Genomic DNA, 26314 nt, shown 5'->3' with positions numbered 1-26314 from the left:
GGGGAACCCCCTCCCTGCCTTCTGCTTAGCTGCATAGCCCACATTCCTCTGCTATTCTTTATGAATGAAACTCCACTGCATTCCTGTCCTTCCCATCTGCTGAGTCAGATGGAAATTACAGCCCAGTGTTTCCAGATGGGAGATTCACCTGAGGTGAAAGGGAAGGGGGGGGGCTTAGAGAGCATGAGATGCCTGTACACCCAGCTCTGCCAACTCAGCCCTGAGCAGTGGGGACTTGAGACCTCTGCCTCCACCAGGGTCGCAAAAGTGAGGGTCCCCCCATTTTCTCTAAAAGGGCTGCACCAAGAGGGTTGGAAGCTCCTGTTCTGAGCCAGTAATGGGGGGGGAGGGGCTCTGTCCTCCCCAACTCCCGCCCACCCCAGATCTTCATGCCTGTAGACTCCACTGCTCCCTGTGCAGTCTGTTTTTTTCTCTTCAATTTCAGTTGGTAAGAGACAGAGAAGGAGAGGGAGGGACACCACATCACCGCTCCACCATTCATGGGGGCGTCACTTGGTGGCCTGAGTAGTGCTTCCATGTGGTTCCAGGAGCTCAGACCTGGGTCCTCAGGTCTAGCAGAGAGCATCCTCTACCAAATGAGCTACCCCTTGGACTCTGGGAGTCCTGGGCTTTTCAGTTCCAGCTGGGTCATTGAGCAGCAAGATGTGCTGGGCTCCAGGGATCAGAGTTCAGGGTGGGGAGGTTGCTCATCCCGTTGGATGTGGTCCTTGCCATGCACAAACCCTGGCTCCACATGGCAGAACCACAGTACTGGGAGAAGCTCTGGTACTATGGTTTCTCTCCCGCCCGCCCCCAACACTCCTTTCTTTCTGAAATAAAAAGAATGAAAATGTCTGTCTGGGAGCTATTGAATTGTGCAGGTACGAAATTCTAGTTCCACAAAAATAAAATAAAATATAAAAACAGAACATAATAAAGGAGCAGAGTGAAAGAAGAAAGCGAATGCCCCACTGAGGGAAGAGATTACCGTGTCACTCTGGTACAGGCAGGATCGGGAATCAAACTCATGCTTCCAAATCCCAGGCTCTAGCTACTGTGCCACCTCCCAGGTCTTGTGATGGGTTTGTTTGTTTGCTTTTGTTCTGTTCCTATTTTTGTTTTCCTTTTCACTTAGAGACAGCCTGTCAGAATCCTCAGAGTGGCGCACAACGAATGGCTAAAAACCAAAACAAAACTCCGCAGATGAGTCTGACATGTCTCTCAAAGCAGCCTTTCTGGCAGCTAGCTGCATGCAGGTGAGGGTAGCGTTTCTTTCTTCCGTCAGATGCTCTCACTGCACCAAACTCTGCACAGCCCTTGGTTTCTAGAATCCCAGCCCTCCTGGCTGGAGTCATTTTTCTCCTTGGTTGAATACCTTCTTGTTGATAGACTTCCCTTTGCTTCTGTCTCACAAGTGAATTTTGGCATCCCTGGGTTTTTCAGGACGTCATTCCAAACTTGTGTTTCTTTCATCATGTTGCAGCCCACCTGCATAGCAAGATAATTCTTTTTTAAAAAAATATTTATTTATTTATTTATTCCCTTTTGTTGCCCTTGTTGATTCTTTTTATTGTTGTAGTTACTATTATTGTCGTCGTTGTTGGGTAGGACAGAGAGAAATGGGGAGAGGAGGGGAAGATAGAGAGAGGGGAGAGAAAGATAGACACCTGCAGACCTGCTTCCCCATCTGTGAAGGCTCTGCAAGTGGGGAGCTGGGGGCTCGAACCGGGATCCATACTCCCGGTCCATGCTCCCAGAGGGATAGAGAATGGAAAAGCTATCAGAGGAGGGGGTGGGTTATGGAGATTGGGTGGTGGGAATTGTGTGGAGTTGTACCCCTCCTACCTTATGGTTTTGTTAATTAATCCTTTCTTAAAAAAAAAGAAAATTTAAACTTTCCTCAAAGAATAATAAACGTAAGAAAAGCACACGTCATAATGATTTCCAGGAAATTGCATGCAGTAACCTGACCTCCACACCCAGCATCACCTCAGACACCTCCATAGCAGCACTCAGGGTTCCTCCTGTCTCCTTCAGGTCCCTGCTCATAGTTCAGATGCTTTTAGCCTATTTTGTACTTTGTGCAAATAGAAATGTTTGATGGGATCCTCATTCTCTTAAAAGATGTTGTGACATTCATCTAAGGTTTGCCATGCACATGTACATTTGTCTTTCCATCACTGTAGATTATTCCACTGTGGAATTATCCCATCATCCACAATGATCCGGATGAGAGGTAGAGCTGACACAGTTCCTAGTTCTGGCTGTTTTGCAAGGATGCCACTAAATCGATGTCTGGGGATGGGGTGTGAGGGCGGGGGAGGAAGCCTGTCCGCCTACCTGTCTGCAGCCTCTTCTCTGGGTTTGCGTCTCCCAGCGCTGCGCCGGCCTGGCTGCGGCCTGTGGACGGAGGGAAAGGTTGTCAGCGGGTGAGGATGAGCAAGAGCCGCGTGTGTGACCACACGAAGGGCAGCGGCGACTCTGCTCCCGGCCGAAGGGGCAGGTCAGGGGCGGGGGCTGCAGCTCTCCATCACCCCCACAGGGAGAAGGGCCCACCCAGCTCCACCCAGCGCCCTGCAGTATCACAAAAAAATTATTGGGTGCCGGACGGTAGCACAGCGGGTGAAGCGCAAGTGCAGCAAAGCGCAAGGACTGACATAAGGACCCTGGTTCGAGACACCGGCTCCCTACCAGCCAGGTGGGTCGCTTCACAGGCGGTGGAGCAGGTCTGCAGGGGTCTTTTTCTTTTTAATTATCTTTATTGAATAGAGACAGTCAGAAATCCTGCAGCACTGCTTCACCACTTGTGAAGCTTTTCCCCTGCAGGTGGGGACTGGGGGCTTGAACCCAGGACCTTGTGGATTGTGACATGTGCGCTCAACCAGGTGCGCCACCACCCGGCCCCGGTCTGCAGGAATCTCTCTCTCTCTCTCTCTCTCTCCCCCTCTCTGTCTTTCCCTCCTCTCTCCATTTCTCTCTGTCCTATCCAACAATGATGACATCAATAACAACAATAATAACTATCACAATAAAAAACAAGGGTAACAAAAGGGGAAAATAAATCAATATTTAAAAAAAGAGGAAGAGAGAGACACCTGCCACATTGCTTCATCACTTGCAAATCTTTCTCCCTGCAGGTGGGGGGCAGGGGCTCGAACCCGGGTCCTGCGCACTGTAACACGTGCCTCAGCGTCCTGATTTTATTAAGCGAGTCCCCCCCCCCTCCGCACAGTAGAAACAGTGACATTTTAGTTCAGAGTCTCCAGGGTGTTCTCTGAAGGCACGTGACTATTTATGTAGTTACTGAAGCTGAGCCCCCCCCCTCCCCGCAGAGGGGCCGGGGCTTGAACCTGGGTCCTTGTACATAGTTCCACATGCGCTCAGCCAGGTGCTGCAGCGCGCTGCCGTCCCGCGGCATTTCCTGAAGGTCACAGGCAGCAAGGCCGCGCAGGCGCCTCGAACCTGCCGGAAGCCACGAGGCAAGTTGTGACGTCATAGGCGCGACTACGTGCTGACGTCACAGAACCCACTTGAGCGCCCACCGCCTCGTCTTCTAGCGGGAAAGGGGCCTCCCCGAGCCTGCCGCCTTCTGGTGGACTCGGGCTGCGGGTCCTCGCGCCTGTTGTCAGAGCGGAAGTGCAGGCCCGCGGGGTCGCGGGGCATCTCGCGAGAGCTGCAGGCAAAGGCGCATGCTGTGCCGTGAGGGCGGGGGCAGAGTCCTCCGGGAAGGGGCCGGAGCGGGAGCCGCGGGCCGGGCTTGTGCGAAAGCCGCGGGTCTGTCCTCAGCTGGACGCATGTGTCCAGCACCTGCTGGGAGCCATCTGGGGCTTGGATGTTGGCGACAGGGGCTGAGGTCGGACTCAAACTCACCGATGGGGAATGCCCAGATTTTGCCCCTGGGCTGCTTGTAGTTTGTGTTCATAATCTGCCTGTGATGCATTTGTAAGTGGGCCGCAATACAGGACAGAAAGACTGAAAAGACAGGGGGCCGGGCAGTGGTGCAGCGGGATGAGCCCACTTGGCACCAAGAGCAAAGATCCTGCTTCCAGGCCCCCCTCCCCACCCGCAGGCGTCACAGGCGGTGAAGCAGGTCTGCAGGTGTCTGTCTTTCTCTCCCCTCTCTGTCTTCCCCTCCTCTCTCCATTTCTCTCTGTCCTATCCGACGACAGCAATAACAACAACAACCATGGATTGGAGCCCCAGTGATAACCCTGAAGGCAAAACAGCAACAACAGCAAGAAACCTGAGACTGTAGTAAAGGGTCAGGAAGTGCAGAAGGTCTGAGGCAGTGCAGGTGTGTAGTGCAGGCTGGCCTTCACCGGGTGAGCAAGGGACGACAGGTGGAGGTGGTGAAGGCCGGGCTGAACCTTTACTGAGATGGCGCTTCTGTAGCCCCACTAGCTCCTGCCTCCTGCCTCCTAGAGGACCCCCACCCCCCCAGTGGGGTCTCTTATGTGGAGGCTCAACTTTCCCAGGCACTGCTCTGCAGGAAAGATAACAGTAACTAAGGCAAACAGACCCTGAGCATGGGGTCCAAGTCCCACCCCTTAACCTGCAGCCTCTGCTTCTGGGATGACGCTTTTTGCTCTGCATCCTGCGCCCCATATAATCCTGTGCTGCCCCTCCGTCCTGTGCTGGATTTATCAGAAAGATCTGAGCCCCTGGCCCAAGCAGGAATAAAAGGCTCCTTTCCTCCTCCACCCACCTGGGCTTCAGTCGTCTTGATTATTAACAGAGTTCTTGAGCATCCTCTCCCTTGTTCAGTCCACAGACCTGCAGTGCAGCCCTGCTGTCATGGGGCACATGGCCCAGGGAGGGGCTGGGCTCCAGGCTGGGTGGCTGTGATGGCTCTGATGGAGCAGGGTTCAAGCCTCCGTTACTCACCTGCAGGAGGAAAGTTTTGCAAGTGGTGAAGCAGGGCTGCAGGTGGCTCTCTGTCTCTCTCCCTCTCTCTCTCCTCCTCTTCTCTCATTTTCTCTCTGTCTCTATCCAATAACAAATCAATAGAATTAAAAATTGCTGAATGCCTCTAGCTGAGTGGTAATATCAATCTACATGTACTTTCAATCTCTGATTCTTATTTAACATTATGCACTGTCATAAGTTGATCATTCACAATTAAAATATGTGAATGGACCTATTCTAAGAATCCGGTTTCTAAGTACTGAAGACTACTGAGTGATTTTTGTTCATTTTGCTGCCATGTGTAGGGGATGAGTGCCCTCAGGTGGCTGAATCCCAAAACTGCAGCTAAAGCAAATCTGCCTGAACCTTTTGAAGGTGAAGTTCCAGAGTTCAATCCTGGTAGGCCCTGTGATGACCTGTTGTTTCTCTGTCTCCTCCTATCTTTCTCATGAATAAAAAATTCTTAAAAAAAACAAAACTGGGAGTCGGGCGGTAGTGCAGCAGGTTAAGCGCAGTTGTTGTGAGGCGTAAAGACCCGGACTCGAGCCTCTGGCTCCCCACCTGCAGGGGGGTCGCTTCACAGGCCAGGCGGTGAAGCAGTTCTGCAGGTGTCTATCTTTCTCTCCCCTTCTCTGGCTTCTCCTCCTCTCCGTTTCTCTCTGTCCTATCTAAGAACAACAACATCAATAACAACAACAAGGGCAACAAAAGGGAAAATAAATAAATATAGAAAATTAAAAAACAAAACAAAATGAAGGGATCTATTCTAGGCTACATCAAGTCCTCTAATGGTTACTTGAATGTACACTTTTTTTTTCTTTTTTTAAAATAAAATACTTTTCTGGATTAAAAAAAAAAATTTTTATATTTATTTTATTTATTCCCTTTTGTTGCCCTTGTTGTTTTATTATTGTAGTTATTATTGTTGTTGTCGTTGTTGGATAGGACAGAGAGAAATGTAGAGAGGGAGGGAAAGACAGAGAGGAGGAGAGAAAGATAGACACCTGCAGACCTGCTTCACCGCCTGTGAAGCGACTCCCCTGCAGGTGGGGAGCCGGGGTTCGAACCGGGATCCTTATGCCGGTCCTTGTGCTTTGCGCCACCTGCGCTTAGCCCGCTGCACTACAGCCCGACTCCCTTGAATGTACACTTTTTACACTACAGTTGAAGGTCATCAAAGAATGTCCATAACTCTTTTGCCATTCCATTTGCCAAGTGACATTCCCTTTGTACACACACACACACACACACACACACACACACACACACTTATGCTCCTGGAAATAGTGTGTCTCTGACAGTATCCATGTGAATATCCTACTGTGATACTTACTCTTTAGGGTTATATGACCACTGCTTGAAATGGGGGAAAGGCTTGTGGCATCTCTTATTATTTCTAATAAATGCATGGGAATTGGGTGGAGGGTAGATAGCACAATGTTTATGCAAACAGACTCTTGTGCCTGAGCCTCTAAAGTCCCAGGTTCAATTCCCCACACCACCGTAAGCCAGAGCTGAACACTGTACTGGTTTAAAAAAGAAATGCATGGGAGTCTTTAGTTATAAGAACAAAATTTCAAAGGACTAATTAAAAAACTCAAAGTTGAAAATGCAAATTGCTTCAGGGAATCATTCTGTCAGCTAGTCAGTTATGACACTGACCTTTGACCTCTGACATCACAGCCCAGTGGCCTTGGCTACAGTGGAATCTTCAGTCTTAGAGACTGAGTTGACAGTGCGCACAGAGATATGTCCAGTGGCTCTCTCTTTAGCGTCAAGGAGTGAAGAATAGAGGATGTTTGCGTCTACCAGAAAGTCTTCGCGGCTTTCAGAGTGTCTGGGCTGTCTGTCCTGCTTCAGGTAGAGTCTGTTCACATGCCCTGTGTGACCGGCAGAGCAGGAGGAGGGCAGTCCCAGGACGTGCTCTGTGTGATGCCCACTGACAGAGTCCTCAGCTTCAGCCCTGGTCTCAGGAACGGTTACCTGTGCTCATGAGATTCCCTCCTGCTGATGCCAGAGAGCAGACTTGACCTGCTAGGATCAGAGTCCTGTGGGCTTACTCGGGGCACAGTCATGAATAGCTTAGTACTTCCTTGAGTTGAGAAACATTTGGATGTTTGATTTATTATCTGCTGATCTTGGGATTCCTGCCCCCCTCAGCCCCAAAGTGATGACTGAGTTAAGATTAGAGTCAGTTTTCCAGAATCCTGTTATCTAAGGGTGTATGTTAACCTGAGACCACAGTGGAATGACCTCTTCACTCTCTTGGATGTCTTGTAATCTGCAATTTGACTCTATAAGGTCATATATCTGTTTACGTTATTTTTTTTATTATTGCGAGAGAGTGAGAGACAGAAGCAGAAGAAAGAGAAAGTGAAGGGGTGAAGGAGATGGGGAAAGGAAAAGGAAGAGGAAGGAGGAGAGGGAGGGGGAGGAGACAGCCAGAGAGTCACTGGCATATACAAAACTGGGGGTGACACTTGGGGCTACATGATTTTCAGTTCATCTAGACACTGTGCTGTGGACCTGAGTTGCTTGTTTGAAACATTTGTCATCTCTTCTTTGTCCTCTAACTGTTCCCTCACCCCTTTTTATCATTTAGTGGAGGGGCTAATTCACTACAGTGCAGTTTGTTGACACGGGGTAAGATTTCTCATCTCCCTGTGAGAGGTGTCTGCAGAACACTCTCACCCACTCAGCTCCTCTCCCAGCACCAAGCACCAGGACTCCAATACCCTCGCTCCCCCTCACTCCCTCTTAGTGGCTCCTTTCTACCAGGTCCTGCTGAGACTCTGCTGCTTCCTTGTCCCCTGACAGTAGAGTGACAGCCCCTGTGCCCTGTCCTTCAAGCTGCCCTCCATCTCCACTGGCCCTGAGCGACCTCAACTCTCACAGGAGCTCTGTGTAGCTCAGGACTCCTGAATCTGGGTGCTGAATCCTTCTGGGGGACTGAGACGCCTCTGTAATGCTTGTGAGTGTTGACATCAGCACGAGTCCCTGTGTCCCACCTGCCCATTGACAAGCTGCCCTGGGGGTCTGCTGTGTTGCAGTTCTTCTGTGGAGGAGAGTGGCCCAAAAGAGAGGAACATCCCAGTGATGCCTCATGGCCGCATCCTGCTCTATGGCCCTGGCAAATTCCAGAAGAGGCGGAGATGGCAGAAAAGGGAACTGATCTTATATTCCAACGTGCTGCTCATCTCCAACACAAAGTACGTACCTGCTCCCCCTGCTCCTGACCCCACAGTTGCCTCTTCTCTGCTGCCCTGAGGACAGAAGAGGTGGCTTTTCTGCAAGGTTTCTGTCCAGCACTGGGTGGGTGGCTGAGGGGAAGCAGGGAGACTGGGCAGGGCCAGAGTCCTGGGGAAGGGCAGCCAGGGTGGAGAGGCTGAAGGAGAGATGCAGAGACAGAGCCCGGGGGGGCCCAGCCTGGCGGACCCTCACACAGCCTGCTCTTCCTTCACGTGCCTGCCCTTCCAGCTCTGCCCGAGGGAGGCAAGACAAGCCACAGCCTGCTTCCCAGGACTCACAGACACTCACACTAAATTTCTGCAAGTGTTTGCATTCATAGCCTGCACATGGAGACAGGGACCTGGGACTGAGGGAATGAATGATTCATTCACTAACTGAATTTATTCTCTTGTGATAAGAGGCAGTGAATTCAGTGAGTGGAAAACACTGTTGAGCTAAGTCCTCCTCATTTTTTTTTTTTTTTTACCAGAGCACTTCTGAACTCTGGCTGATGGGATGTGGGGGTGAACCTGGCACTTTGGAGCCTCAGGCATGAGAGTATCTTTGCATAACCACTATAGTATCTTCCCACCACCCTCAAATTTCTTTTTAAGTACCTGAGAGACAGAGAAGGAGATGGGGAAGGGAACAGAGAGGAGAGACACCCAGTGACTGCTCCCACCGTGCAGTTCCCTTTGCTTGTGTCCATGGTCCTTCTCATGGTACATGAGCCTCTGCCTGGTTTTAGGTGGACACAGTACTTAAGCAGCTTTTCATGTTTTGCCAGACTCTAAGTGAGATAATTATGAATACAAATTTATGAAAGCAAATTTTCAATAACTTAAGCTTTAAAGGCATGAAAAACTCTGAGAAACTGAGACTGGGTGGCTGGTGGTGGTGGCTCACCTGGTTGGGCATCCATGGCCTAAGACCCAGGTTCAATCCCCACTCCCCATCTGCAGAGGGAAAGAGTCATGAGCAGTTAGCAAGGCTGGAGGTTTCATTCCTGCCTTCCACTCAGTCATCTTACCATCTTAATTCTCTCAGTCGTTTAAAAAAAAAAAACAAACAGGGAGTCGGGCGGTAGCACAGTGGGTTAAGCACAGGTGGCAAAAAGTGCAAGGACCAGCATTAGGATCCTGGTTCGAGCCACTGGCTCCCCACCTGCAGGGGAGTCGCTTTTCTTCTTTCCTTCCTTCCCTTCCTTCCTTCTTTCCTTCCTTTCTTTTTTATAATTTTTATTAGGTAGGCTAGAGAGGAAAAGACAAAGAGAGACTCCTTGGGAGTCGGGCAGTAGTGCAGCAGGCTAAGCGCAGGTGGCGCAAAGCACAAAGACCGGCATAAGGATCCCGGTTCGAACCCCCCGGCTCCCCACCTGCAGGGAAGTCGCTTCACAGGCGGTGAAGCTGGTCTGCAGGTATCTATCTTTCTCTTCCCTCTATCTTCCCCTCCTCTCTCCATTTCTCTCTGTCCTGTCCAACAACAACATCATCATCATCAACAACAATAATAACCACAACAATAAAAAAACAAGGACAAGAAAAGAGAATAAATACATAAATAAGTACATATTAAAACAAACAAACTAAAACCAGGAAAATGACCCACAAAAACAGTGGATTCATCATGTAGCCACCAAGCCCCAGTGATAACCTCAGTGGCAATTAAAAATAATAGATATGGAAAATTCAACTTAATTGTTTGGGAATCATAGAAAATATTCTTTTTTCAAACTTTAAAAAAATTATCTTTATTTACTTATTGGATAGAGACAGCCAGAAATCAAGAAGGAAGAGGGTGATAGGGAGAAGGAGAAAAACAGAGAGACACCTGCAGCCCTGCTTCACTACTCGCGAAGCTTTCCTTCTGCAGGTGGGGACGGGGCTCGAACTCGGGTCATTGCTCACTACCGCCCGGCCCAGAAAATATTCTTAACTAACATTGTAATGCATGATTTATTTCATTAGTATCCTCAAGCACTTTCAGGATGACAATAATGAACTAATATATTGATTGCAATTTCCATACAATTAATAAGGGAAATACGATCATGGATCACTATGGCTAACAAGTAAGCAACAGGAAAGATGCTAAATGAGTGAAAGGTTCTCTTTCACTCATTTAGAGCTCATAAATATAGGGGGGTATCTAATTGTTCTGCAATGTTCAGGAAAATGGCTGCTTTCCTCCCACTGGTAAGGAGTGTTCAGGGACATCCTGGGCCGGGCTCAAGTCAGCACACAGCACTCAGGCCCCAGCCCTCCCTCTGCTGTGCTCTCAAGGCTCAGCTCAGAGGGGAAGGAGCCACAGAAACACACCCACCATCTCCCCAGGAGAAACCCAGCTGCTCCCAGAATGCTGCAGATGCCAGCTGACTGCTCTGTGCTCTGTTCCCTCTCCAGGTTCAAGAGTGACTTCAGAGTCAAGTACTGGGTGCCCCTGCTGGACATGTGGGTGGCTCACAACTCGAGGAATGGCGCGAGAGCCCGCACATCGCTGGTCTTGGGCTGGGATGACCGCAGCTTCGTGGTCTCTTTTCAGTAAGACTGCAGCCTGGCCCTGTCTCCATATGACTCACCTGGGCGGGGGGCACAGCTCCATCTGGGGGTCTATTAGCCACACGTGCTCTGACCCCCACAAGGACAGCTGTGTGCTCTCGACTGTCCCCCAATGGCTGTGATTCAAGCAAACACATGCAGCTTCTAAGCCCTCTGCAGGTGGGGACCAGGAGCTTGAACCTGGGTCCTTGTGCATGGTAACATGTGCAGTTCACCACTGGCACCACCACCTGAGCCCCAACCCAATTTCTCCTCCAGCTAGAAGATTTCCTTGCCAACACGCAGCAAACTGTCAGAGAGCTGGGCCTCTCACCACCCAGTGAGCAGGACAGGCCTCCTGACTCACACAGTCCCACCAATAACAACCTGATGTTGATGTTTACATGTTGATTTTGTTGTTGTTGTTGTTTCCTGTAGATAATTTCCCCCTGGAAGGGATGACTTTATTTAATTTATTTTTATTATTTTTTTACTTTTTATTGGTGGGGTAAATACAATATGTTTGTGTGAATTTTGTGCATTTTAACTTCTTTTCTGCCCTTCTCTTGGATTTCAGTTCAGTCGACAAAATGGAGCAATGGTACAGTGAGCTTCATAGGTAGGTCCTTAGGTCAGGTCTTTCAAATCTTTTTTATAAGACATTATTTTATTAATGAGAAAGACAGGAGGAGACAGAGTAAGAACCAGACATCACTCTGGGACATGTGCTTCCAGGAATTGAACTAGGATCTCATGCTTGAGACCTTTTTCCTTTGTGACACCTCCCAGGCCACAGTATTTCAAATCTTTAAGTTCTCAGAATGCAGAGTCCTAGCAGTCAATGCCTCTCCCTCTTGTCCCCCTTCTCTCTGTGATGGGAGCTAACATCACCGTGGAACATGCCCTGACTTAAGGGCAGGTTTCTCTGCGGGGTGGGTCTCAAAGCAAATGCACCTGCTAGTCCTACAGCCCAGGGAGGTTCTGGCCTGGACTCCAGGCAGGAAAGCTGTGAAGACAGGATCTGCAGCCTTGCTCTCAGACACCTGACAATATATGTTTCCTAGGATTGGCCTCATTTTCCAGAAATACATTTTTACATCTCTTCATTAGATCTTGCTGAGTATGTTGATATCTTGAAAAAGCGTGCAAAATACTGAAGTGACTAGTCAAAACGTAAGATGACTTGAGAATAATCTAACAGATATTCTTCTGTTTTGGGTCACTGTGGACTTGATTAGGAACATTCAGAAGGAGATTTTGGATGTCCAGAACACCCTCCGAAAGCACGTGGAAGACATCATTGTAAGTGTTTCTAAGACTAGACTAGAACTTACACTCCAGGCTTCTGCCTTGGACAGAAAGAGGTCTAGAGATGAGGGAAGAATCCAGAATGTACCAGACAGAAAAGTGTGTTTTTCTACAGACACACAGGACTGTGTATACACAGAAAAGGAAGCTGGGACTATATGCAACAGTCCTTAGTGGTCACATGACTTAAACTTAGAAAGAACACTGCATCTGAAAGTTACCGTTTTTTTTCAGATTTCCCATAATATCAATCCTTGATGTCTCTTGCATCAAATAATTTTCACGAGACAGCTTTCTATTAGCTTGGATTGTTTTCCCAATTGATTCTTGCATGTACAACGTGGTTTGCATTGTTTCCTGTAGATAATTTATCCCTGGCCAGGATTTTTTTTTCTTTTTATTCATGGGGAGATTAACGGTTTACAGTAAACAGTAAACAGTTGTTGGCACATATGTATATTTTCTCAGTTTTCTGCAAAACACTCTCACCCCCAGCCCAGCTCCTCCTCCCCCATCATGCACCAGGACTGGAACAACCATTCACCCCAGTCCTTTACTTTGGTGCAGTACACCAAACCCAATTCAGGGATGGCCCTTCAAGTGAAGAGAAAATACTGACCTCAGTTTTCTTTCCCTTTCTATTCCTTTCCTTTCCTTTCCTTTCCTTTCCTTTCCTTTCCTTTCCTTTCCTTTCCTTTTGTTTCCTCCATCTCTCTCTCTTTCTCTCTCTCTCCCTCCCTCCAGGGTTATTGTTGTGGCTCATTGCTGCACTACACATCTACTGCTTTCATGGATATTTTTTGATTTTTCCTTCTTTTTTTTTTGATAGGACAGAGAAATTGAGAGAGGAGGGGAAGATAGAGGAGAGAGAAAGAGACACTGCAGACCTGCTTCACCACTTGTGAAGTGACCCCCATGCAGATGAGGAGCAGGGGCTCGAACCAGGATCCCTATGTAGGTCCTGGCTCTTTGTACTATGTACGCTTAACCTGGTGCACCATAACCCACCTCTCCCCCCTCAAGAGAGATAGACACCTGCAGACCTGCTTCACCTCTCAGGAAGCCTCCCCACTACAGGCAGGGAGTGAGGGTTCAGCCCTGGGTTCTTGACTTGGTAAGGTGTGTGCCTAACCAGCTGCACCACCTCCTAGCCTGCTTTCTTTTTATTATTATTATTATTTTTGCATAATTTGAACAACTGCATCATGTCAGCGTTGGCCTTCACTGCAGCATTGATGACATTTTCCTGCTTCTTCATACACCAGGCAATACTTCTCCTCGGGGGGGTGGGAGGAGGAACTGTCTTTTTTTTTTTTTTTTTCAAAGCATTGAGTTGATATATTTGACATTTTAAATTATGAAATACTCATTCAACTGGAAGTTACCTGTGTGTATATCCTGAGACTAGAGAGCAAGCAGGAAGAAATCCACATATCCTTGTCAACACACTTCTGAACATGCACTGAAAACCCAAGGATTCACTCAAATCTACAGTGTCGACTCAACCACAGTCACCCCCAGGGGTGAAGTAGCTTTGATCCTGGACACAGGGCTCTCTCTCTGGGGAAACAGAGCTGCTGGGCAATGTGTTCTACCACTGCTCACTCCAAAGGCTTGTTGTGACCCTTCCATCCTTCTCTTCCAGGATGCGAATTCCAGGCTGGAAGAAACCACAGAGCCCCCTGCAGGTGAGTATCAGGGCAATCTGAGAAGAGGCTGACTGGAGTGAGACATTAACTGCAAAGACTCAGAGTAAATGGTTTCCAGCTTCGCTTCAATACCTTCTGACAGGGAAAAGCGCAGGCAGCAGGCCTCCGTGCATTCAGTAGACAGTGACCAGCTCACTGCTCTGTAACAGGCTCTAGGGACAGTCCTTGCTTCTCTACTTCTTTCTCTGTGGCAGATTGGGCTGCTCTGTAGAGGTCTTCCTCATGAGGATTCATGGCATTCCAGGCACAGGAATGAATAAGAGCATCTTCCTCTTTATTTTGTCAACTCTTTTCTTGGGCACATGCGAGGGCAGGGTCTCCTGTCAGATTCAGGGGCACAGAGACACAGAGACACAGACACACAGAGTCACCTCCTTCTTTGCACAGAAGTTCCAGGAGAAGGCCTGTGTGCCATCCTTACAGTGAGGTGAGTCTTTCATGGTCAGCCTGGACCTAGACTGAGGTGTCTCTCCATCTAGGTTGCAAACATCTGCAGGAGCATGAAGTGGGCCAAATGCCGGCCACTGAGGAGCTTCCACAGGAAGCACAGGAGTCCCCCAGCCTGGCGTGTGAAGACCAGCAGGGGAGAGGGGACCCCCTGGGTGCCTGTGTATCCCTTGAGCCAGGTCAGATCTTCCTTCCTGAAACAAGCTCATGACACTGAAAACCAATCCCATGGGAGGGAGGGCAGGATTTGCAGGGACCTAGAAGCCCCCAGAAACCATGCACGTGTCCACTGACTCTGGTAGAGGTGGAGCAGCACTGCAGCTCAGAGTTGCAGGGATGGACTGGACTCTATTCTGAGCTTGAATTGGAGAAGCCTTGGGCTCCTTTTACAGTGAAACTCTCAATTCCAGCCCCAGATCAGTCGCATTTCCCAAGACGTCTTCAGACCCAGGCCAGCATGAAACTAGACTGAAAGTCTATGTGTTATCAGGTGTCTTTAAAATGGTCCTTGTAGCCAGTCCCTCCCCCTTCCCCAATATAATGCTAAAACTCTACCACCAATCATTGTGCCTTAAAGAAAAGTGCTAGTTGGTATTTCTTTGGATCAGAATAGAATGGGTTAAGATATTTTTATTATGATAATTCTAACCCAGAAGTACTGACTTACATTTTCAAGGTTGTATTCATACCCCATCAACCCTGAGGTATTCATAAAACAAATCTTGCCTACACATTGAAGACAGAACATTTAAAAATTTTTAATATTTAAATATTCAAATATTTCCTTTTGTTGTCCTTGTTTTATTGTTGTAGTTATTATTGGTGTTGTTGTTGGATAATACGGAGAGAAATGGAAGGAGGACAGGAAGATAGAGGGGGAGAGAAAGATAGACACCTGGTGACCTGCTTCACCAACTGTGAAGTGACCCCCCTGCAGGTTGGGAGATGGGGCCTCAAGCTGAGATCCTTAATCTGGTTCTTGTGCTTTGCACCATGTGTGTTTAACCCACTGTGCTACCACCAAACTCCTGAAGACACATCTATTTAATAAGCTAACCTGTTTATTCATCCCACTCAGCCCCCATGGACAGAGCATCTCTCTTGTTTGGTCTCTGAGGGATCATGAACTCTTCCTCCAAATAATGTCCAGCACAGAAGGACCAAGCCTCACAGGGTGACACAGGACCCTGTTTCTCTGCTGCTGCCTGTGCTCAGCCTCAGAGGACTCTCTGGGTGTAGAGTGAGTGTAAGGAGATGTGGCATTCTTCCTCAAGGCGTTCTCTCTTCTGAGACTCCATATTGAATTTATCTGGATTCCAGTTACAAATCTTACATGCAGTAGAACACAAGGTCACATACCTCAACTCCTCATTGAACATTTTCCTGCTGATATGCAGGGATCGTGTCTCCTAGACTTAAGACTGGGTTTGCTCTCCCATCTCTCCCTCTACAATGGTTTCAGTGAGGAAGTGGACCCTCGGCCCCTTGGTTCTCCAAGCCCTTCATCCTCTCACTGCCTCTGCTCTGCTCCCTGGGGCTCCTCCTCTGTCCATTGCTAAACCCACTGCTATGTCCACAGGTCTCTGCGCTGGGGGTGACTCTACCCGGTCCCTGGACAGCTCTGTTGACAGAGACAAGAACAAGAGTCTGTCGGTGGCTGTGGAGCAGAGGAGTGAGGACAGCACTGCCTTCCGTCACATGGAAAGCACCAGGCAGTGCTCCATGTCCATTCATCGGCACAGGGCTCCGGCACGGCCACCTGTACTGACCCAGACTGCCCCGGAGCCTGACACTGAGTTTCTGATAGGCTGTGGGGACAGGGCCACCTACAAGGTGCCAGTCACCAACACTGCTCTGGCCCTTTCCAGGCCTCATTATCCCATTAATAGTGTCATATATTGGTATGTAGTCTTTGGTTGCATTTTGCTTTTTATTGCTCTAATAAAATTTATTCTATAATTCTGTACTTATGTGACCCCTACTTTGTGTTCAAGGCTCACATTAGCACCTCGCTGAGGCCTCACCTGGGCAGTTCTGGAATCAGCCGAGGTCATGTGTGTCTCTGCTGAAATTTCATGAGCTTCAGGGTAAATTTGGTTTCGTTCTCAGTCTTTCTTGCACATGGGTGCTAGCAAATGTCTCTTTCCTTGTGATATCAGAGTTTTGGGAAGCCTGTTCCATACATATCAGATATCACATTTCTGAATGATAGGCTCATATCTTTTAGAGCTTACTAATGCCTGGGATTATTCTTATTTTTTAAATTAAAAAAATTTTAAAAGATTTTATTTATTTATTCATGAAGATAGAAGGGGAGAGAAAGAACCAGACATCACTTTGGTAAATGTGCTGCCAGAGATTGAACTCTGGACCTCATGCTTGAGAATTCAATGCTGTATTTACTGCACTACCTCCCGGGCGACTTGTATTATATTTATTGTTATTGTAGTTATTGTTGTTGTTGATGTCACTGTTGTTGGATAGGACAGAGAGAAATGGAAAGAAGCTGCAGGGGTTCGGTTCACAGGTGGTGAAGCAGGTCTGCAGGTGCCTATCTTTCTCTCCCCGTGTCTATCTCTCCCCCTGTGTCTTCCCCTCCTCTCTGTCCTAACAACAATAACGTCAGTAACAACAACAATAATAACGACAACAACACTTAGTAGAGATATAGATCATTGATTTGCCCTGGATTTCTTCAACATTAAACTGAACCCAGTGCACAGATCAAGGGCAGCTAAAGGAAAGGAGCCCTATTTGAATATATGGTGTAAGAATCACCATTTACCTCTGATAACAGATAATTAAAGACAATTCATATGAGAACCCTAGGGAACACCTAAGCAAATTCGGGTATAAGCCGATAATGAACCACGTACCACAATTAAAGACAAGATTTCTAATTGCATGAATGATATTTAGGACACAACTTTATATGAGAAAAATATAAATGCTATGTAAAGTTGAGAGATAGTACAGTTTGGCTTGGGGAGATAGCATAGTGATTATGCAAATAAACTTTCATGCCTGAGGTTGCAAAGTCCTAGGTTCAATCCCCAGCATTACCATAAGCCAGAGAAGAGTGGTACTCAGATAAAATAATAATTATAATAGTGAAATAGCATATCCAGGATAGAAAGAAAAGATTCAAGAAGTGTACTGGCTATACCCCATGTGATTACATAGAGCTCAATGGGTAGATTAAATAAACATTATACACAGACATTTTAGACACTAATGAAAGTAAATGAATACTGGTTACCTAGAATTCACCTTGCCTCTAAGCTGTTGAAAGAATCAAGAGATACAATACATAGATTATGATTTAATTTATTAAAAATAAATTCAAAAACCAGACAAGAATCAATTATCTAGGAATACATACTTATGCATACTTGGGTGAGAAAATTATAAGGTAAAGCAATAAAAATAAGTATCCAAAAAGCCAAGTTGATGTGACTTATGTGGTGACTGGGAAAACACATATAGGCACCTCTGAGTTTACCATGGTTTCTATTATGATCTGAATGACAGACAGATTTTAACTATAAATCTGTCTTTACATCTATACTATGTACATAGTTGTTATACAATTAAAAACATGGGGAATATATGAAATAATCTAACTCTTAATAGTGAGTATATCTTGATGGTAAAATTTGAGCTAATTTTTTTGTTTTTATCACTAGCACAGATGACTCTCTATAAAAGAACTTATACGAGTCAAGAGCAAATAAAATTGTTGAATAAAGCATAAAATGCACAGGCAACATTTATTGCAAAAATAAACCACTGTAAGAAAATAATATATATAATAACAAGAAAGATAGAACTGTAGTAGACAAACACCCTCTAATAAGCAGATAAGAGACTAAGGAACATAAAACTCAATAAAACCACAGGGGCAGCAAAAGGGAATAAAGAAATGAAAAGAAAAGAAAAGAGAACTCCGAGGAGCTGAGGTGAGATCCCAGAAGAAGCTTGTTTCCATGTTCGAACCAGAGACAAAGGATCTAAAGTGCCTTGGCTGAAGATGTCTGAAATTCAATCTTCTTCCAAAGAAATTCACACATCTCCTGATAGGACCTGTGGATTAAATGAAATTCAAATTTAATAAAATCCTGCAAAACAATTTAGAATAATAACTATTAATGGGATGTTACAGAAAATAACAAAAAAGAAAAAAAATCTCAGCTATAGAGTAGCATAGGGTGGGGAACGGTGACTGTGAACATTCTGATCTTCAGCAGCTGAGAAAACTATGGCCAGTTAGCTCTATGGACTCAAGTCAGAGAATTCTTGGCATTACCCCACAGTGGTGCGTTTTTGTTGCTGTTACTCTCACTTGGACTCCAGAGGTTGATTTTCTTTCTTCTTCTTTTCTTTTTGACTTTTATTGTTTTAGTTATTGTTGTCGTCGTTGTTGGCTTGGACAGAGAGAAATGGAGAGAGGAGGGGAAGACAGGGAGGGGGAGAGAAAGATAAACACCTGCAGACCTGCTTCACCACTTGTGAAGTGACCTCTCTGCAGGTGGGGAGCCAGGGGATCCTTACACCAGTCCGTGGGCTTTGCGCCACCTGCAAATAACCCACTGTGCTACTGTCAGGCTCCCCTATTAGAGCTATATATAAAAAAAGAAAGAACAAAAACACAGACAGGTGTCTTAGTTTAAAAATATTCTTACATACTAGATTTATTTCAATTTCCAGTGAGGATTATCTTTTCTCAAAGCAATGAGATAAGTGTGTTTAAAAAATATTTATTATTGGATAGAGAGCAATTGTGAGGGGAGGGAGAAGGAGAGAGATAGAGAGGCACCTATAGTTCTGCTTCACCACTTGCAAAGCTTTCCTCCTGCAGGTGGGGCTGGGGGCTTGAATCTGGGTGCTGTGCACTGTAGTGGGAGCACTTAACCAGGTGTGCCGGCGCCTGACCCCCCACACCCCACCCAGAGATAAATGTACTGAAGGCCTAAAATGTACAAATATGAAGGAACTCGTGCTGTGTGCTTTCAGTTCTGAATATATACTCTACCTTTCAAGATGGTCTCCTGCTGTTAACTGTGACTAGCTAGGTTAAATAAAAAAATACAAGTCTCGGGGGTCGGGCGGTGGCGCAGTGGGTTAAGCGCATGTGGCGCAAAGCGCAGGGACCGGCGTAAGGATCCCGGTTCGAGCCCCCGGATCCCCACCTGCAGGGGAGTCGCTTCACAGGCGGTGAAGCAGGTCTGCAGGTGTCTATCTTTCTCTCCCCTTCTCTGTCTTCCCCTCCTCTCTCCATTTCTCTCTGTCCTATCCAACAACGAATTGCGTCAACAAGGGCAATAATAATAACCACAACGAAGCTACAACAAGGGCAACAAAAGGGGGAAAAAAAAAGAAAATGGCCTCCAGGAGCAGTGGATTCATGGTGCAGGCACCGAGCCCAGCAATAACCTTGGAAGAGGAAAAAAAAAAAAAAGAAAAAAAAAATACAAGTCTCAGGGGGTCGGGTGGTGGCGCACCGGGTTAAGTGCACATAGTACGAAGTGCGAGGACCTGTGCCAGCCCAGTTGGAGCTCCTGTCTCCCCATCTACAGGGGATTGCTTCACAAGTGGTGAAGCAGGTCTGCAGGTGTCTATCTTTCTCTTCCCTTCTCTCTCTCCCTCCTCTCAGTTTCTCTCTTTCCTATTCAACAGCAGCAGCAGAAGCAGCAACAACAATGGAAAAAATGGCCACCAGAAGCAGTGAATTCACAGTGCAGGCCCCAGCGATAACCATGGAGGCTAATTAAAAAAAAAAAAAATACAAGTCTCAAAGAAATTTCATCTAAACCTATGAGTTGTCTTTCTTCAAACTGGTTTTTACATTTACTGTCCTATTTATTCTTTTACCAATCCTAAAATATCGACAGTATGTTAGCTCATATTTTAGAGATGAAGCAAATATCTGAGCGACAATCATTAGGCATCAAACCTGTTTTTCTCCCTCTTGCTGGTTCTTTCAGAGCAAACTTGGGGGGAAGAACTATGACTTTATTAGACAAGTTGTATATTCATTAGGTTTTTCTGCATTCTTACTATATTTCTCACCCTGTAGCAGGGGTCAGATAGTAAGCAAACACTTCTCCTCTGGTAGGCCACACAGGCAGAGAGGAAGGGCAATGTATCGGAAGCCATGGATGCTCCTTCCTCTGGTCCAGGTCACCTAGTGCTCAGCAGAGGAAGTGGGGATGGGATATCTCAAGATTCAATTCTGAAAATCTTGAAAGTGGGATAAGAATCAGGAAGCCAGGAGGTCACCTGTGTCAACACGTCCTTACACTTCCTTCCTTTTGCTAATGAAGGTGAGCTGAACTGGGTGTCCTCCAACTTCAGCTCCAGACTGATGGACTCTTTTGAGTGTGGCAAGAGAGGTGGAATCCTTTTGATGCCGAAACCCCAGCCTAGTGGTTGGCAGACATTCTCTTTCATTTTCATGGGGATGCTCATGCCCTATGTAGAAAAAATATATAAATATATCACTGTAGATTCAGGTTTTTGTAATGATCATGATCAGACCAACTCTACAGTGAGCCTGTGTCCATACTGGTGGATAATGGCCCTTCTAATGGGGCTTCTGGAGAAAGAAAAGTGTGCCTTTGGATGATTACCCCTGCATTCTGATGGGCAGGCTGCCCCAAGCAGGTGTCAAAGCAAAATAAAGTCATAGGAGGTCAGGCATTTCATGTATTCGTTTTGCTTGGAATGCAGAAATCTGCGAGGTTTCTGTCTGAGAAAACGTAAGATTTGTGAGTTCTGCCTTGATACCAACTGGATCTGTATACTTTTTAGTGAAATTTTTTAAAATATTGATTTATTTATTCCATTTTGTTGTCCTTGTAGTTTTATGTTGTAGTTATTATTGATGTCATTGTTGGATAGGACAGAGAGAAATGGAGAGAGGAGGGGAAGACAGAGAGGGGGAGAGAAAGATTGTCACCTGTAGACCTGCTTCACCAATTGTGAAGCGACTCCCCTGCAGGTGGGGAGCCGGGGGCTCGAACTGGGATCCTTACTCTGGTCCTTGCACTTTGTGCCACCTGCGCTTAACCTGGTGCACTAGCCCAACTCCCTAGATCTGTATACTTTAAGTGAATTGTTTGACACATCTGAGCCGGATATTGCCTTCCTAAGCTACACTCTGTCACACATATATGTTAAGGATTCAAGTAATTGAGCTCAGAAACACCAACAATTACTAGTTCTTAAAGAGTCGGACTAGACATCTGAAGTTATGATGATTATTTTCACAGATGATGCCAGTTTAATGAATAAGATTTCCACTTCCTTCTGCTGATTATTTTTTAAATATATTTATTTATTCATTTTTTTTGTTGTCCTTGTTTTATTGTTGTAGATATTACTGATGTCATCATTGTTGGCTAGGACAGAGAGAAATGGAGAGAGGAGGGGAAGACAGAGAAGGGGAGAGAAAGACAGACACCTGCAGACCTGCTTCACCGTCTGTGAAGCGACACCCCTGCAGTTGGGGAGCTGGGGGCTTGAACCTGGATCCTTGCACTTAGCACCAAGTGGGCTTAACACGCTGTGCTACCGACCGACTCCCGCCATAGGTTTGATTTTATAAGGATATCAATAAAGTACTCTTGCCTCTGTTTCTGGTTCGTGTCCGGATATAAGTTGGTGAGATCTTGTATGCCCTTCTCATACTGCATCTACACATGACTATGTTCCCTTCACACCCAGAACCACAGCAACTTCTAGCTTTTAAGGCAAAAGTGTCTTCTGTGAAAGCAATAAGATCAAAAACACATCACCAGGATAGCCTGAGATTAAGTCACAACTGAGTCTGGAAGACAGGTTAAAACAGGCATTCAAAATGGCTGCTAAGAGCCCATCCTGAATGACAGATTCTTTAGAGTCAGTGAGGGGTGTGAAGTTGTCCTAAGCCTTAAAGTCTACAGGCTGACATCAAAATGAATGCACTTCCCTAAATAAATACACATAAGCTTTGATTGATTGATTGATTGATTGATTTTCACTTTATTGCTGCCTGGGTTTTATAAAGACATGTAGTGGATAAAAATAACACGAAATGGGCAGGAGAGTTTTATCATCAGTTCTGTTTTTGGTGATTCCATCTTTTCTAAGACTGGAAACACATTCACAGAAAAAGACTGAATTATCCAGATCACTAGAAAACACTTTAGGGCATTTAAGACAAGAGTAATAGCCTCCAAATACTGTTGAACACGTGAACAACAAAACAAGCAAACAACAAATTAACCCTAGCAGGTGAAAGAGGAAATGTTCTAAGATGACCCAAGTATTACTTTTCACTTTATTTTATTTTACTCCACTTTGGCCTCCAGGGTTATAGCTTGGGCTCGGTGCCTGCACTACAAATCCACTGTTCCTGAAAGCTATTATTTCCCCTTTTGTTACCCTTGTTGTTTTTGTTGTTATTATTGTTGCTGTTATTGATGTCATTGTTGTTGGATAGGACAGAGAGAAATTGGGAGAGGAGGGGAAGACAGAGAGAGGGGAGAGAAGGATAGACACCTGCAGACCTGCTTCACCTCCTGTGAAGTGGGATCCAGGGGCTCGAACTGGGATCCTTACTGCTAATTTGTGCTTGGCACCATGTGTGCTTAACCCACTGTGCTACCACCACCCAGCCCCCGATAACTTTATTTTTTCATTTGACTAAATTAATTTATGTTTTGCCATCAGGGCTTCATGCTCGCACCACTCCTCTACTCCAAGCAGACAGACCTGTTTCCCCCTCGCCCCGCTTTAACTGTATATAGAGAAAGACAGTGAAAAAGAGAAATATAGAAAAGAGCTATACCACAGCACCACTCCCACAGTGCATGAAGCTTCCCCTTGGTGCTGTGCATGGTGCTCTCACGTGATGGTGAGGACTCAAAGCAGAGTCCTTGAACATGACAAAGGGTGCACACTACCTAGTGACATCATTGAATAGGAGTGGCGTAGTCTGTCTGTAACAGCAATGCTGGGGAATTTCTTGAGAGAAGCAAAGTGCCGTTGTTTAGTCAGTGAAGACTTGAATCTCAACATGATGACCTCATTTTCTTTTCTGGTGTTGAGGAAAGTTCTTTCTCATAGAGCGGGCTTTAGGGAAATGTTTGTATGTGGATTTGGAAGAGGCAATGGCAAGATTTGAGAAGGTTTACAAAGGTAGTAGTTATTATGAAAATCAGCAAGAAAATTCAAGACTGTGAGAATGTGTGAGAAGAAAAATTCCCACCCATACTGCTTTAAGACACAAATAACAAAATAAATCAAGAACTAAACAAATGACAAATGAATAACAAAGTTCTATGGGAATTCTTTGTTAAGAAAAAGAAAGTTAAATAGAAAAGTTAAACTTAAAAAAAAAAGGCAAAGAAGAAAAATTCACATTTTTTTTTTCACATTTCTAACTCCAGTGAAATAAGCTTGTGAGTGAAGAGTTGTTATTTGAACTTGTGCTAGAGAAATAAATTGGTATTTATTAAATGTAAGGGCTAGTGCATGAGATTTTTCTGTAAGAGATTTAAAAAATTTTTTTAAAAATTATATTTATTTATTGGATAGAGACAGCCAGAAATCAAAAGGGAAGGGGGTGATAGAGAGGGAGAGAGACAGAGGTACATGTGCAGCCCTGCTTCACCACTCATAAAGCTTTCCTTCTGCAGGTGGGGACCGGGGGCTTGAACTCGGGTCCCTGCGCATTGTAATACACGCGTATAACCAGGTACGCCACCACCCGACCCCAGAAAATATTTAAGCTGGAGCTGAACAATCATCACTTTGAGACGTATGGTATAATTTTGAGTTAACAACTTCTTCTTAGATTGGCCTGACACTCACCTTTAGGTGGCTCTGTGGTTTCTTCTTTTCTGGGACTCACAGACACCAGGTCTGGTTTCTCATTGTCCTTGAAGAGAAAAACAAATCAAGGTCACTAAAATTCACAGTGCACGTTAAAGGCACATATTTCCTTAGCATCTCTGTGTTTTTAAAAAGAGAATTATGGTCATTATAAAGAAAATACTATTTTGCCCATGGGGGAGACTACAGTTTTAAGTTGACATTACTTATTTTTGTCTACTCTTTGTACTATATTTGCTTTTGCAACTTTCTTTTGGTAGGTTTACACTTATTTCAAAAGGTAAATGAAGTATGGAGATAACCCAAACCAGTCTGTACCTAAGTGCAACAATAAATTCTTTTATTATTATTATTTCTTTTCTCTTTTTTCTGTTGCTGTTGTTTTATTATTGTTTTAGTTATTGTTGTTGTTCATGTCATCATTGTTGGACAGGACAGAGAGAAATGGAGAGAGGAGGGGAAGACAGAGGTGAAGAGAGAGAGAGAGACACCAGCAGACCTGCTTCACCCTTTGTAAGTCATTATGATCTGTATACACAAATATAGAATTTATTAACTCTATGGCAACTCTAGTTAACTTATTGCTTCATTCATGACTTCCTCCTGGACTTGTTGAGAGACTTAATGACAAAGATGATACATGACTGTCTATACTATTCAAATACATTTTCTTTAGACGCTAAAATTAATCTTGAATTAGAGGGGTTGAAATTACATTTTCACCCTCATTATTATTATTATTTTGCCTGTGGGAATCAGTGTCTACATGACTTCATCAGTACTAATGACCTTTTTTTTTTTCTTTCCGTTTTTTTTTTCCCTTTCCTTTCCTTTCCTGAGTGGATAAGAAACAGAGATAGAAGTCACTCAATTCATGCCATTTTATTAGCTCAGACTTATACAATAGTCTCTTCAAGAATCTATGTTCTTTCTATACCAAAGACATTGTTTTAGACACCAAATTCAAATGCCTAAGAACAGTTACACTTTAATAATCCCAATGCACGTAGAAAATTATATAAAATTTAGTATTTTAGGAACAGAGCCCCTTAAACAGGAACATTATACAATTAAACAATATAGTGGACATAAAGAGTTATCCTCAAAGCTATGTGTGAAAAAATAAAAAATGGCTCATGTCTTTTGAGGTTAATAGATTAGTGAAGATAAAAATGCAGCTCTGAAATGGATTTTTGTCTAGCAAGAAAATTAGCAGAAGGCTGTAGTTACTAAAGAACCCACAGTAGCAGTCACCGGGGCAATGAGTGACTTCTGATTAAAAACCAGAGAACTGGGGCTGGGTGGTGGCACACCTAGTTGAGGGCACATGTTACAATGTGCAAGGACCTGGGTTCAAACCCTGGTTCGACCTGCAGGGGGAAAGCTTCACAAGTGGTGAAGCAGGGCTGCAGGTGTCTCTCTGTCTTTCTCCCTATCACTCCCTTCTTCTCGATTTCTAGCTGTTTTTATCCAATAAATAAATAAAGATAATTTAAAATAAAATTTAAAAAAAGCCCAGAGAACTTCTGCTCTTCCGAAAACTCCTACAGTGACAAAAATGGAAAACTGTGGAGTAGACCTGTTGCCTTAAATCACTTGTGAAGTGACCCCCATGCAGATCATGAGCAGGGGCTCGAACCAGGATCCCTATGTAGGTCCTTGCACTTTGTACTATGTACGCTTAACCTGGTGCACCATAACCCACCTCTTCCCCCCTCAAGAGAGATAGACACCTGCAGACCTGCAGACCTGCTTCACTTCTCAGGAAGCCTCCCCACTACACGCAGGGAGTGAGGGTTCAGCCCTGGGTTCTTGACTTGGTAAGGTGTGTGCCCAACCAGCTGCACCACCTCCTAGCCTGCTTTCTTTTTATTATTTCTTTTTTTTGCATAATTTGAACAGCTGCATCATGTCAGGGTTGGCCTTCACTCTGCAGCATTGATGACATTTTCCTGCTTCTTCATACACCAGGCAATGCTTCTCCTCAAGGGGGGGAGGATGCTGTTTTTGTTTTTTCAAAGCATTTGAGTAGTTGATATAGTTGACATTTTAAATTACGAATTACTCAACTAGGAGTTACCTGTGTGTATATCCTGAGACTAGAGAGCAAGCAGGAAGAAATCCACATATCCTTGTCAACACACTTCTGAACATGCACTGAAAACCCAAGGATTCACTCAAATCTACAGTGTTGACTCAACCACAGTCACCTCCAAGGGTCAAGTAGCTTTGATCCTGGACACAGGGCTCTCTCTCTGGGGAAACAGAGCTGCTGGGCAATGTGTTCTACCACTGCTCACTCCA

At 45.4% G+C, this 26314-nt stretch overlaps 1 protein-coding gene and 1 long non-coding RNA gene across 3 annotated transcripts in view; one reads left to right on the top strand and one right to left on the bottom strand.

Annotated features, from left to right (window-relative positions):
* The first annotated feature begins 12817 nt into the window (after positions 1 to 12817).
* LOC132533007 (uncharacterized) overlaps positions 12818 to 26314 on the top strand; it is a 30824-nt gene continuing 17327 nt past the window's right edge. The window contains exon 1 of the mRNA XM_060172333.1: positions 12818 to 13666. The gene's annotated coding sequence lies outside the window, so the exon portion shown is untranslated. The remainder of the gene's footprint in view (positions 13667 to 26314) is intronic.
* On the bottom strand, positions 17499 to 24043 carry LOC132537051 (uncharacterized). Of its 2 annotated transcripts, none has more exons than XR_009548559.1 (3): positions 23990 to 24043; positions 20414 to 20605; positions 17499 to 18217 (listed from the first exon to the last, which is right to left on the bottom strand). It is a non-coding gene; the product is annotated as an uncharacterized LOC132537051 (long non-coding RNA). The 2 variants fall into 2 exon arrangements; XR_009548560.1 differs by having other exon boundaries at positions 20434 to 20605.

The sequence above is a fragment of the Erinaceus europaeus genome, chromosome 2, assembly GCF_950295315.1.
Source record: "Erinaceus europaeus chromosome 2, mEriEur2.1, whole genome shotgun sequence".
NCBI lineage: Eukaryota > Metazoa > Chordata > Mammalia > Eulipotyphla > Erinaceidae > Erinaceus > Erinaceus europaeus.
This window is presented reverse-complemented; position numbering and strand designations above follow the sequence as displayed.